The 14,115-nt window shown below is 34.0% G+C and overlaps 1 pseudogene across 1 annotated transcript; it reads right to left on the bottom strand.

The window, feature by feature from the left end:
* Positions 1-412: 412 nt before the first annotated feature.
* Positions 413-2,137, bottom strand: LOC149559744 (1-aminocyclopropane-1-carboxylate oxidase-like; annotated as a pseudogene). Its single transcript, XR_016363623.1, has 3 exons — positions 1,972-2,137; positions 1,402-1,655; positions 413-1,170 (listed from the first exon to the last, which is right to left on the bottom strand). The product of XR_016363623.1 is annotated as a 1-aminocyclopropane-1-carboxylate oxidase-like (transcript).
* Between the last annotated feature and the right edge of the window lie 11,978 nt (positions 2,138-14,115).

Raw genomic sequence — 14,115 nt, 5'->3', positions numbered from 1 at the left:
ACATTTATTTTTTCAAATATTCTTTATAATAGCATTGTAGCTTCTTTGCTATATATGATTTGAGTGGGTTAAGACCATACAATTAGAAATGAAGTAGAAAAATAAAATAATAATATTGAATTAAATTTGTAGAAATTAGATTAATTAAATATAATTTGTAATTTGATTCCTTGTGGGCTCTTTGTAAGCCTTTCAACTTCACCAATAGACCAATGACCTGTGTAACTTGAATTTTGAATATAAGTTCTATATATTGATTATATTTCCCCTTATTCTATATATTAGATGAATTTGTCAATAAATCTAACACTTATTAGTAAATAACATTTGAATGTGTACATCCTCTTAGCTACTTTCATAATGCAAAGTCAACTTTTTCTCATACCAATGTAGAACAACAATATTGAATATTTTATTATAATCACTGTATCTATTACATTCGATAAATTGACTTAATAAAACTATTATTTATTATCAACCTACCTAGCGAAAGTAACAACTAATTTATTTATTGTCAAACTTAATTTCCTAACATTTTCATTATAAAAAAAAAAATGTTAATTCATCCTTCCCACTGCTTTGAAGCGAGCCTCTTTCCCTTCATATTTCTGTTCAGAGTAAATCTTCATGTAGTCACCAAATGAGTACTTTGGATAGGTAGATATTTCATGAGCAGCATTCCCATTGCCTTGAGCAAAAAGCTTAGTTGCAGGGCTAACCACTGCGTTGTATGGGGGATTATAGAAGGATGCCACTGATAACCGATTTCCATCCTTTGTTGGGAGAATTCTATGCCCTGCACTCTTATACTTTCCATTACTCACTGCTTCTATCTGATCACCAATGTTAACAACAATTGAGTCCTGCATTGGTTGCACATCAATCCAGCTGCCATTGCTAAGAACTTGAAGGCCAGGAACCCCATCATCTTGGTACAAAAGAATGAGGCCACCTGCGTCTGTATGAGCACGGATGCCCTTTATCAGGTCTGGCCTCGGGCAGGGAGGATAATGGCTCACCTTTGTGCCAAAGAATGGCTTCTCCTTCTTCTCTCCCCCTGCAAATACCCTTTTCAGAAATCCTTTCTCCAGCCCCAAGCTTTCACTTATTATTTCCAACAATTTCTCTGTCAGATTGTATATTTGGCTGCGGAACTCCTCAATTGTATCCCTGTACAAAATGCAAAAGTTAATGGGCTAGATGTTTGCATTAAATTTAATTAAATGAAAAACAAGGGTATACTCCGATTATAGGAAAATAAGGTGTAGTAATGTGAAACTATATGAATTGTTTCTATTGATTATGTTTGCTGATTGTTAATAGAATATATATAGAAAGATCCACTATAATAATGTGCACTCGCAGCAGTATAGATTATTATTGATTGAATATTAAACGTACTTGAATTCTTTGGGGTCTGAAGGCCAAGAATTTGTCTCTTTCATCTCGTGGACTTGAAAAACGTCGTCCTAGTCCAAATCCTCAATCTTCTCAGCATTATTTCCCTTTGCTTCAGCTTCAGCTTCAATGGCCTTGTTCCGTGCCCTTACTGGGGAGGAATTCTTGAAATCTTGTTCTCTGTTAATTTTATATTGTTCTGAACAAACCTCTTTCACACTGTGCAGAAGACCGTGGTCAATGCCATGGTTTATAATCTGCAAAAATTAAACCAATTCAGTCAATTCCAGCTCACCATTCACATAATCTTGTAATGAATGATTTCTATCAATGCATATGTAAAACTGACCCTCTTTATCAATTTGGAATATCATCAGAATCATTATACTGTTCTGTTTTTATCTAGATAAGTAAAACTGACCCTTTTTATAGCATAACAATTGCAAAATCTTGGTAAAGAGAACGGTCCCAACTCTAATCAAGATTCCTTATAACATAGTTCACCCTTATAATCAAAAGATGAAACAGCTGATCTTGTTGTCCCATAAACCACGTATGAAACAAGCATAATACCTTAAAAAATCTAGGAGATTCACAAGCCTCTGCGATTTGAGCCATAATGGCCTTCCTCTCTCCTCCATTAATGTTCTCTACATCAATCACTGGAATACCCATTTCCGAATTTCTCGTGGAAAACCTAAAGACAATCAAATGCTAAATAAATTTTCACACCAGGGGAGATAGATGAAAACCTATTTATATGTCTTTAAAAGAATTCAATTCACGTGTGAGAATACTTAACCGCGTCTCTTCGGAGTGAATTTACTGTTCATGATATGCTTCAGGATTAGACCAAGTAGTCAATATTGTTGTGCATATCAGTTATACTTCCAATCATACGGCTAAATCTAATTGTTGTTTGATTTTCCGGTCTGTACTTCAATTGAATTTGTATGTTGACGTACTTGAATTGAAGAGATTTTTTAGTTTGAGAGGCACATCATGATCTGCCGACTGTGACTAACACGGCAAAATTTTATTAATCTCTCACCAAGTTAAGCTTTCGTTTTCCACGTTTCTGCAGCTTGTTCCGTTTGAATTTCTGTAGCAATAGGCACGAAGCCGCCCACGAGATATTGTCAATAATTAAACATTCAATTAGAGCTTTATTAATATGATATATTTAAATTGTAATTTGCAACGCTACTAACGATGATTTCGACAATTGTAGCCTTGATCATCTAGCTTAAAGATATCTTCATATTTATTTCACTCTTAAGACATCTTCTTCTTGAAGGCCTTGATAGGTTGTAAGATTTTGGATATGAAATATTCACCGAACATGTAGTATGTGATATGATTCATTTTATATGTTTGGCAATTATTCAATCTCATTTTAGATTCTTTTACAAATTCTACAGTTCATAGTTGCTCATTGTTAATCAATGTCAAGGTCTTACTTTTCTTTATATAAAGGTAACTTATAGTCTAAGGATGACACTCATAGGTCTTACAGAGATTAAACTAAAGTGTGCATATCCTTATCTCATGTATGAGCTCAAAACTGTTCTATCCTCATTGATATACCCTTGTCTTAGTTTGAATAATGGTTCTAGAGGAGAGACAACTCAAGCAACACATACAAAGGCTTAACTCCTAGGTTCAAAGTATTAAATAGTCAAAGTTGACTTATTTTTCCCATTATCAAAGTTGACAAATCAAACTAAAGCTACCGGTCAAAATGCACAGAATGTCAACAGATGGAACTATGTGGATCTTTCAAGTGTGCATTATAACATATTTATTTTTAAAGTTTACTACACAATGGTGAAATTTTTTTTCAACACTGAGTGACATTTATATAGTTAGTATATTCAATCCAAAATTTTAATGGTACACTGTAGATAATTGATAACTCTCTTTGCTACATTCCAGTGAGCCTCAATAGAGTTATCTATGTTCATGTTTATTTCACTCTTAAGGCATCTTCTAAAGTAACACTATCACAAGAGGACCTAAATATTTTTAATGGGGTACATGGTTTTTTACAATCTTGCATATTATACGTTTTAACCAAAATCTTTTTATAATTAGTTTGAGAGATCAAAGTCTTACCATCTTGTGTTCCAACGTCAATTCCTAAATAGTAATGCATTTTTTCAAGGTTCTTCATTTCAAATGCTTTCGATGAATATTGTTGATTTCATCAATGAAATATATAAGACTTCTTGTTGTGATTAAATCATCTAGATACAAGCAAATAAAAAATTATACATCCAAGTTCATCATTCTTTATCAATAGATTTAGATATTTTTACTCTTGATACACCCATCCAACACAAGCACTACTAAAAAAAGAATTTATCAATTTTATCAAGTCCTGATCTTCATGTTTGTTTGAGACCATATATTGTCATTTGTAAGTAGCATATCAAATATTTCTGAATTAATAAGCAATCAAACTGAGAGTTGGCCCATAATAGACCAAAAATTTGATCAAAGATTAGTTGGAATTTATTACCATGAGATTACTATATCAAAAATCCACCCATAAGCATGATAGTAAAATAAGTATTGCTAAAAACCATGAAAGTATTAACACTACACATAAACTTGGCCATCACATAGAAGTTGGCCATTTTAAACCAATCCAACATAAAAGATCGAGAAGAGCCCAAACAACAAGCAAGTAACTAATTTCCATAAGAAAAAAATTGAATAGGAAACACACTAGCAGGTGGTAAACAATCACCAGTTCCTTGGGATCTCCAAGAGCCAGTTAAGCCAATCATCAGCTAGGAAGTTGTATAGCGAGTGAGCACTCTCCACCTCCTTGTCATTGGTTGCACCATCCTTGTTAGTTCGCATGAGATAGAGGGTAGTGGTCAATGAGTGCATAACATACACCAAGAAATTAACAACCCTATTGAACTTATCCTTGAGGTTTGTATTTTATTAGGTCGACAGTGGACCTCTCCAATGTCTCCACCTCCAAATTGTTTTTCACCATGGCATCCTCTTGCTAACTATGATCTATCCCCAACTCCTTACCCCTATGGTCCACATCTCCCCTAGTGACCTCCGCTTTGGTATATTTCTTAAATATGTTAAATTTTTAATATTACAAATGCTTAAAAGTTATATGATAATTTAAGATATTTTAATTTTTAAATAGTTTACTATCTACCCAGAGTTAATAATTAGTAGTTTGCAAGAATTTATTTTGCATATTAATGATATTTCATTTACTATAGCTAGGATTTTATCTTTTATATTATTCATTAGATATAAATGATGCTTTATTCATTTATGATAGTCAATATAATATTCATTACATAAAAACAATTTATTAATTACACAAAAATACCATTCTATTTTTATTATATGTAACTTATGTTTTAAGGATTCATTACTATTTATTCAAGATTCATTATATATAAATAATATTTATGTTGTCAATAATTATGAATATAGTTCAAGGAGTTGAGTTTGATTGGTTGAAGTGTTAAGTCCTCATTGTACATTCTTTGTTCAAATTTCTAAAAAGTAATTAAATATTAAATATTTTAGTTTCATCTTCCATTAGTTTGATAATTAACAAATACAACTTGAAAAGCTACATAGCATAAATCATACTCTATAAGTTCTCTTCTTATACAATAAAAAAGTATTCTTACACTAATGTATCCTTACCATCAAAATATCAATATAAGAAAATTGCTTCAACACTTGCCCCTAGGAAATTAGGACATCTAAATATTTTGTGCAACATAATATTCTCTCTCTAGAGTTTAGTGATGTTGCAACTTGCTAATTTGCATAAGAACAAGGCTGAAAGAAATATTCTTTTATTTACAATTTAATATTGAAAATGTTTGGCAAGCAATTATAAGCTTGTTGCTTAAACATCACATACTAAGACTTGATTTCTATTTTTTAAGTCTAAATTCCTACTTTAAAGTCTTAAATAATCAAAATTGACTTATTTTATTTAAACTAAATTTCCCTCGCTAAAGAATAAAATTGAGAGACAATTGGAAAAATGGGCACATGGAAAGCGAGAGCTTCTCAAGTGAAAAATGAATAAATCTTCAGTTCCAGTACATTAATATACAAATTCAGCTGTACAAAATTAATAATCCTAATCAAACAACAATTAGATTTAGCTATAGGAAATTAGGCTGCATGTTTTGAATAAAAAATGATATGCACAAAAATATAGCTCTTTGGTCCAATCCTCAACCATATCTTGAATAGTATATTCATTTCAAAGTGATGTGGTTTAATTAGATAAGTATTCTTACACATGAATAGAATATGTGAGTTATGGTTGAATTATTTTTGACATATAAATAGAATCTTGTTGGTAAACAAATGTGTCACGGTAGAATTTTCCCATTTGAATGTGTGTGGCAAACCGTTCACAACAATTGGATAGGCCCTTGATATCTGGCCTTCCTCTACATTTAGAGGGGTAGCTCCCTCGTAAGAGGAAATTTTGGATTTTTCAATAAAGTTAAGAAGAACTTAGAAAATAGGAAGGAAAACCATTGATAGCGAATGCACCACATGCCTTCGACATTTTCATAATAATGATGTAACTATTAATGAGAGCAATCAAGGACTACACTTGAAAACTTTCACCAATACAATGCTAATTCAACCATTCATGAATACTCACACCATACCATGAAAATACTCATAAATGAATCAACACCTCAACAATTTAGACTGTTAGAAAGAGAACATCCAAATGTACTTCCTTTATTTCTTTGCACCAAGAAAGTAAGAAATAACTGATTACAAAAAACAACAGTTGTACACACTTTCCAAAAATTGCTTTGTTATCAGAGTATAAGTTTTCCCTATATCCAAGTCCCAAAAAGTCCCTTATTACATTGATTTTTGGGAATTTATAGCCAATCTAGATTAACCAATCTTTTTGGGTTCATAACTACTCAAAAAGTTAGAGTTTGGAATTTGGCATGCATTTGAAAACCAACTCCCATCCTGACTCATTCAAATTTTGACTTCTAAATCTTAAACTTGACCAAAAGAGAGTTAAAATCCTAACTTACGAGATACAAGAAATGACATAAGTCATTTTTATAACAAGATAACTTGAAAACTGTGGCCTTAGAGGAGAACAACATTATTGATCTTGTTGATGCTGATTTTTATCACTATATGTCTTTCTTTTGATAATCCTTTCAAAGTCTTCTCAGAAGTAGCCATTGCCATTAACATTGTCATCTTATCAACCTCACTCTCAGATGCACCATTTTCTTTATTAGCATTATCATCTACATCAACGATACCCCTTGCCTCATCACTCTTTCTCCCTCAACAAAAGTATCATCCTTCCATGATTTCACGCCCATTTGTACAAGAGGCTAGCTTATTTTATTTGAAAAAGGCACCAGAATCCATTTACACATGTTTATGAAAACATGAATTGCAAAGGAATGAGGACCTCCTTTTTGTTCTTTGATTTAAACTATGCCCATGATCATATCATACATCCACTGCACCAGAGGGTTTATCAATTTTAAATGCACCATTTGACTCCATTTTGGTGTCCCTTTCAGAATGTCCATAGTTTATGGATGAATTACAATGGAAAGGGGACTTCCCATTTGCTCTTTGATTTTTCTGACACCTTGTTCTATCAAATATATGTTAGCCTCAAAATGGTTTTTGACACTTGAGTGCTAACACACTTAACCACTTTCTACATTGGAGCCAAGTACACCATGTATGCCGAGCCATAACATGAGCTGAGTCAAGAAAGCCTTCAAGTGCCAAATGATCTTCAAGTGTCGAGCAGCCTTTAGGTGCCGAGTGAAGATCAGGTGCCAAGTGAAGATCAAGTCTTGAGTGATCTTCAGGTGCCGAGCATGATACAAGTGCCAAGTGGTATTTGAGTGTCGAGTCATAGATGATGCTGAGCAATATAGAAATACAACAGGAGCCAAGTAAGCTAGTTTGTTACATGTGCCGAGCATCTAGAATCAGTAAGTTTTGAGCAACACAAAATGCACATATAAGTTTGTAACTTTACAAATGCAGACGTAAACCGTTTTCATGGCTGACATATGACGAATCTTGAAGGATTAAAAAGATAAGAATGAATCTTTTGTCTTTCCTATGCAATCTACATGCAACCAATAAGAAAAATGGCGAAGGCATGCAACCAATAGTAAATGTGAAAAGAATGAGAGGGAAACAAAGATTCAATATGGATCATAGATCCATACCTAACCCTAAGTCTTCGAATGTCTTTATAAGGAAGACTAAATCTCATTGTATATGTGTGGATGGATGAGGGTGTGTAAGGAAAACTATTTTTCAGAGTGAAGAGTATCAAATCACAGAGGATCAAGATCAAAGAAAGCAAAACAAGTGCCTATATTCAACAATCGAAGGATTGTAAGCTATTAGATTTATTATATCTAATACTCTCTAGCAATTGTATTAGAAAAGAAACCCTATGGTGATAGGTTAGCTTAACAACTATTTTGTAGATCCTTTCAATAGGTGATTAAATCATTCAACAAGGTAACACTTCTTGTAAAGTGTTTGTAAATCCTCTAACAAGGTCACATTTAAAAGTGTGTTGTAGCCTTTAATAGGGTAGACCATTAGAAGTGGTTAAACATTACTACTGCAATAATTTTTGTGGGTATCATCCCCACCCTAGTTTTACCTTCTTATTCCTAGAGGGTTTCTGGGTTACCAAAATCTCAAGTGTTATGTGGTGATGCATATGTGTTTTTCTTAATTGTTTGATGTGTTTATATGCATGCAATCTACTATCAGTTAAAAATTTTAATGGTCAAAGTATAGTACTTCTAATTCACCCCCCCCCCCCCCCCCCCTCTCAGAAGCATTATTCCTATTTGAATATTCTAAAAATTGGTATCAAAGCCGCAAGTTCTCACAAGAAGGAAGCCTAACAGCTAGGAGAAAAAGATCTAAAGATGGAAGTTTTCAAACTTGGAAAGATTATTGACAATCAAGTGATTGATGTACAACTGGCTCTACACAAAGTAGAGGAAGCAAGGGAGGAACTGAGAAAATCCTTGAAAAGAAGAAAGGATATAGCCATAACTAAAAATGATACAAACTACAAGGAGATAGATACCACAAAACTATTTGCAAATGGAGACACTAAAGAGTTTGAAGCAAAAATAGCAGAACTGATGGAGAAAAACAAAATTCAAATAGATGAGATAAGATCTCTCAAGATGGAACATGAATCATAGGCCATAATGTTATGTGAAATCACTAAACAAAAGAAAAGAGCAGTTGAGGATAGAGTCATGATGGAAGATGACAAAAGAAATCTTGCAAACAGACTTGAAGAAAAATGTACTATATTATGAAAGATCTCAAACATGCAGATGGATACACTTGCCCAAATGATGAATCTTCATCATGAACTTAATATGAAAGATATTGAGATCTCAACTTTGAAGATGCAGAATGAACAACTACAGAATGAATTGAAAAGAGAAAAAGAGGTAGCAGGGGATCTCAACAAATCAAGTGAAGCTATCAAGTACTTTGAATAGTTGATGAAATTTCCAAGATTAGCCCATGATACATCAGGAGTTGGATACAATAGCACTGAAATTGGAGAATCATCAAAGAGTGTTGAGCAAAGAAGTGAAAAAGGTAAATATTCTAAACCTACTTTTCATTTTTGTAACAAAAAGGGGCATACTACTAATATTTGTAGGAGTAGAAGAATCAATCAGCAAAACACACCCAAAAACAAGAGTTACTATGACAAGTGCAACATGCAAGGACATATGACACAAGATTGCAAATCCAGAGTTATAAGGACACAAAGATTTGATGGACATTGTCATAATTGTAAGAAGTATGGACACAGAGCATTTGAATGTAGATCAAAGCCTATGTGGACATCAAATCAACCTAAAAGAAAAAAGGAAATGAAAGTCAGTACCATTGGGATTACAACACTAGGTATAGTTGTCATTATTGTAAGGAATATGAACATATACCCCAGAATTGCATAAGAACACATTTCAGAGAGAATTATAGCAGGTGGCTAAGACAAATCATATGTTTCAGTTGTCTGAAAATTGGTCATATCAGCAAAAACTATCCTACAAGGTCAAAAGCACAAAAACTTGAATCAAACAAGGGCAAAGAAAAGATTGATGTGGAAGACATCAGAACAGACATGAAGAAGGCATGGTAGAAAAAGAATGAATCAAATATATCCAATGAAAGGGTCACTTCACCCATAAGGTCAAGTGATCATTTCTCATCCAATTAATCTCAAGATGATTCTATGGGGTTGATCCATATAAGAGAGTATCATACATCAGCCCTAAACCATGAAAAAGCAATGCAAAGTATAAATCTGCATGAAACAAGATGCCAAGACAAAATTTTAAATGATGATGCCAAGCTTTCTTTGGATGCCGAGTAAAATTCTAGTGGATGTCGAGTTCCTAACAGCGACTGAGTTGATGACTGATGCTGAGTTGAGTAACTCCTATGGAAGTTGAGTGAAGTGAAAATGTACTGCAAGCCAAGTTTGTAGTTGAGCATTTAATGCGATGGAAATAGGGTATATTATCATGATTTCTATCATTTTTCTTCATCACGATCAAGAAGAAAAGAAGATAAAGAGTGCAAAGCAACTTCACAATAGAGAATCTAGCATTTCAAGCAGATTGCAACTTCTTATGACATGCTTTCATCAATCTTGAGGTATTTCATTCAAGTGTTGAGCTACGTAGAGTTTGAAAGGTTGTTTATATTTTAAAACCCTAGCTTAGTAGACAATGGCATCTGGGTCTAGAACCACTAAGGTGAATGAAAGTGTTTAAATACAACTAGTTAGAAATGAAGTCAAACAACCTGAATTCAAGTCCATTCCAGAAGTTGCCTACAAATATGACCCTGTAGGCACATTATCCATTATTCCATCCAAAGTAGTTATGGTGCAGGATGTAAGGAAGTGTTAATAATGTAAAATTGGCACCATAGATGATCTTGAAATCTTCCAAGCCTATGAAAAACTGTGTGAGAATAAGATTTTGAAGGATAAATTCAAGATAGTCGAGAGAAAGGGTTTGACCAATGCCCTAGTTTATCCTACAGTATTCAAAATTGAATGGATACAGATTATTCTAAGCAGAATACATAATGGATGTTTTTGGTTGGAAATAAGTCTAGTCAAGATTATTAAAGGGATAGTTCATAGCGTTACGGGTTTCCCAACCCTAGATTGAACTAAGACCCTGCGCAGTGATTCCAAAGAAATCATTGAAAGAAATACAAGGGCAAAATGGAATAAGAGAGGTATGACAATTGATACCATCACTGATCCTCTCCTAAACTTTGTTGTGAGAATAATATCTCACAAATTCTATCAATCTAGTCGATTGAGTAGTGTTCCATGCATAGCTATTGATGTAGCATTCAAACTGGTAAAGAAAGATCATTCATATGACTTGTCAGAACTTATGTTGCAATAGATAAATGAAAACCTAGGAGCTATAAGGAGATCAAAAGGTGCAAAGTGCAAATTTGGTTCAGTCCTTATGTGTATGTTCTTTTATGTTATGAAAGAGTTTCCTTCTAAAGGAAAGGTGAATTGGGACTCTAACGAAACTACAATGACACAAATAAATGAGTTCTTTGATCGGGTGGATGATAACTTTGAAGTCCAAATGACAAGCTATTTTGAGGATTTCAAGAAATCCATGAAGCAAAGTGTAAGAATACCAGTTTCCTTAGTGGAAAAACACATCAATGAAATATGTTTCCTAGTTGATGTTGATTCCACCTATATTCAAGAAGCAGTTCTAAGCGTGAGATGGCTAAGGCCATTTGGTTATGAATTAGATGTGGACGAAGCATTTGTAGCTATCACTGCTTTTCTTGCAGAAGGAATAGACAAGTTTGAAAAATCTTTTCACACATTTGATATGGTCAAATTGAAGATTGAAACAAAATTAAAGACTGCCTCTATAATTAAGAAGAAGGATAAAATGGTGAAGAAAATAAAGAAGAAATTTGGTAAAGGAATTAAGGCAGTAGAAGAAGAAGATGAAGGAGAAGATGAAGAAGACGATGAAGAAGATAATGATAATGAGGATGAACAAGAGCAAGGCCCAATGGAATTAACTCAAGGCCTAGGTGAAGACAAGGAGGAAGGTGCTGAGGAAGAAGAAGCCAAGGAAGCACCAACCCAAGCCAAGCCAAAGAAGACAAATGTAAAAGATCAGCCTCTAGCTCAACCAAAACCAAAGAAAACTACCAAGACATCACCCAAAAAGCCAACAACCAGAGTTGCAACAAGGGCCTCTAATCAAAAATCTAAAGAGGAAGCTACAAAGAAGAAACCAATCAAGAAGACATAGGAAGAGCCAAGGAAAAGAAGAAAATATGTAGCTCAACCTGATACTGATGAAGAAGATCAATCTGAAAAGGTAAGCCATTTTTCAGTTGATACATTATGTAAAAACATTGGAAATGGAGATTTAAGCAACATAAATAAAGTTGATTTTAATAAGTTCACTAAAGAAGAACATATTAGAATAGAAGAATCAGTTTATGAAATGATGGCACAGTTCAAGTACACTCCTCTTGAACTAGATGGACAATTGCCCCTTGAACTGTCTAAAATTATAGAAGACAGATGGCATTTCTATTTGAGAATGGAGAAGGAGATGAGAGAAACAACCCTAGCAAGCATACTGAATGATTTGACTAAGGAGCAAATAGAGAAAGTAGTCAAAAGGCACAATGTCAAGTTTACACCTAAATACAGGGCATTCTTCATTCTCCAAAACAAAATGGAAGATATTGTACAAAGAACAAAAAAATCATGGAAGAACTTGTACAACAAGATTGAAGATTTTCTTGAAGAAGAATACAAGGAAGAAGCTACTGCTCCACCAGAAGAGAGAAGAAAAAGGAGAGAAGAGAAGATAGAAGTAGACCAATGTAGAGAAGAATAGAAGGAAGAAGAAAAGAAACAAGAAGAAGAGAAGAAGGAAGAAGAAAAGAAACAAGAAGAAGAAAAGAAGGAAGCAGAAAAGAAACAAGGAGAAGAGAAGAAGGAAGAAGAAAATAAAGAAACAGAGGAGGAGACACAAAAGCAAAATGAAACGACAACAGCTAAGCAAGAGCATCAACAAGATCAGAGTGTGCAAGACACACAATTGCCACCTTCTGGCCCTCCTCGTGCACCCATCACACCTGTAGAAAATGTAATTGTACAGGATGTTCCTGACATTTCTACTTAGAACATCAATCCATTAACTGCAAAGGATCTGAAATGAATCCTTGACCAATCCACACAACAAGCAAGATTATGTACAAATCTAGTATTGGTCAGTGTGGATGAACTACAAAAACTAGTAGAAATCACCATTAGAGATAAGGTGAATCCACAAGAACCGCCTTCCATCATCTCTACAGCTACTAGTGGTCAACTTCAAATGCCAACAGTTGTTTCAATAGGCATAGTTGACACCACAGTTTAGAAGCCGAGCACAATAGGAGAAAAAGCAATAGAACAAACAGGACAAACTATTACATCTAATCCTACAACACAAACTCAAGGTGCACTTCCTAAAATTACAATAATTGATCAAGGTAGACAGCAGGAGGAGAAAATAGAGGAAACCCCTAAAGAGCAGGAGGCAATCCAAACATTGATAAATTTGCCTACCTCGGGAACTCCTTCACAATAGCCACTGCAAATATCGACACCAGGATCTAGTTCTACCAAAGTGCAAGGGTACTTCACTATGGAGACCCTAAATTAGATGAGGAAATAGTCATACCAAGTTATGACTCAAAAACAATTAACGTTGATCAAATCAATAAGGTACAGGAAGCCTTGCATAGAAGAAAGAGGCAAGAAATACTCAGAAAGGAGTATAAACAAAAGCAAACAATGCATGAGATTAAAGACATCGTTATGGATGCCTTCAGTTTGTAGTCACCAGATGAGTCAAAGCATATCATGGAGCAATTATCAAATATTGTTGACTAGGTGACAAATGCAAACCAAGAGACAAATGCAAAACTTATAGAATGGTCTGAAAGAAAATTTCAAAAAAAATTAATGAGAAGATATCTAGTGAAATAGCACTTTCAAAGATTGAATTGGAAAAGGTCATAGACAAAGTGAAAAAGGTACTTGAGAATATATTCTCATTGTACAAAATGTTGTCTGACTTTTCATACTTCACACAAGAGACTAGCCAAAAGATAATGAGCCTAGAGAGAAATTTGAATATTTCTAGCATGTAGCTACCAAAAGATCTAGCTCAAAGTGAGAAGCATCTTGCTCAAATGCTTCACACTCAGAAAGAGATAGCTGTATTAATAGAAGAAGAGGCCACCATTAAAGAAAAACTATTACAGCTCCAATCCTCCATTACCCAACATTTGGAAGTCCTCCATAAAGAACAAGTCTATGCTAAAATTGTTCTCAAGAAAGACCCTAATATTTCTACTTCAGAAGGACTTTTTCACCTTGCTGCAGAGACTGCCATCTAGCATAAATCATTGGAAACTTCTTTGCATAATTGGGATGCAGCCCTCAGGATGATTATGGAGGTAAACAACACATTTTTGGTGAAATATGGTCTTAACCATTAAAATCCTTTGACATAACTATCAAAAAGGGGGAGATGATAAAATAAGGGGGAGACAAGA

Source organism: Cupressus sempervirens, chromosome 4 (assembly GCF_028749045.1).
Source record: "Cupressus sempervirens isolate cs-2001-9-10 chromosome 4, ASM2874904v1, whole genome shotgun sequence".
Classification (NCBI taxonomy): Eukaryota; Viridiplantae; Streptophyta; class Pinopsida; order Cupressales; family Cupressaceae; genus Cupressus; species Cupressus sempervirens.
The sequence above is the reverse complement of the archived record's forward strand: the minus strand, read 5'-3'. Positions and strand labels throughout refer to the sequence as shown.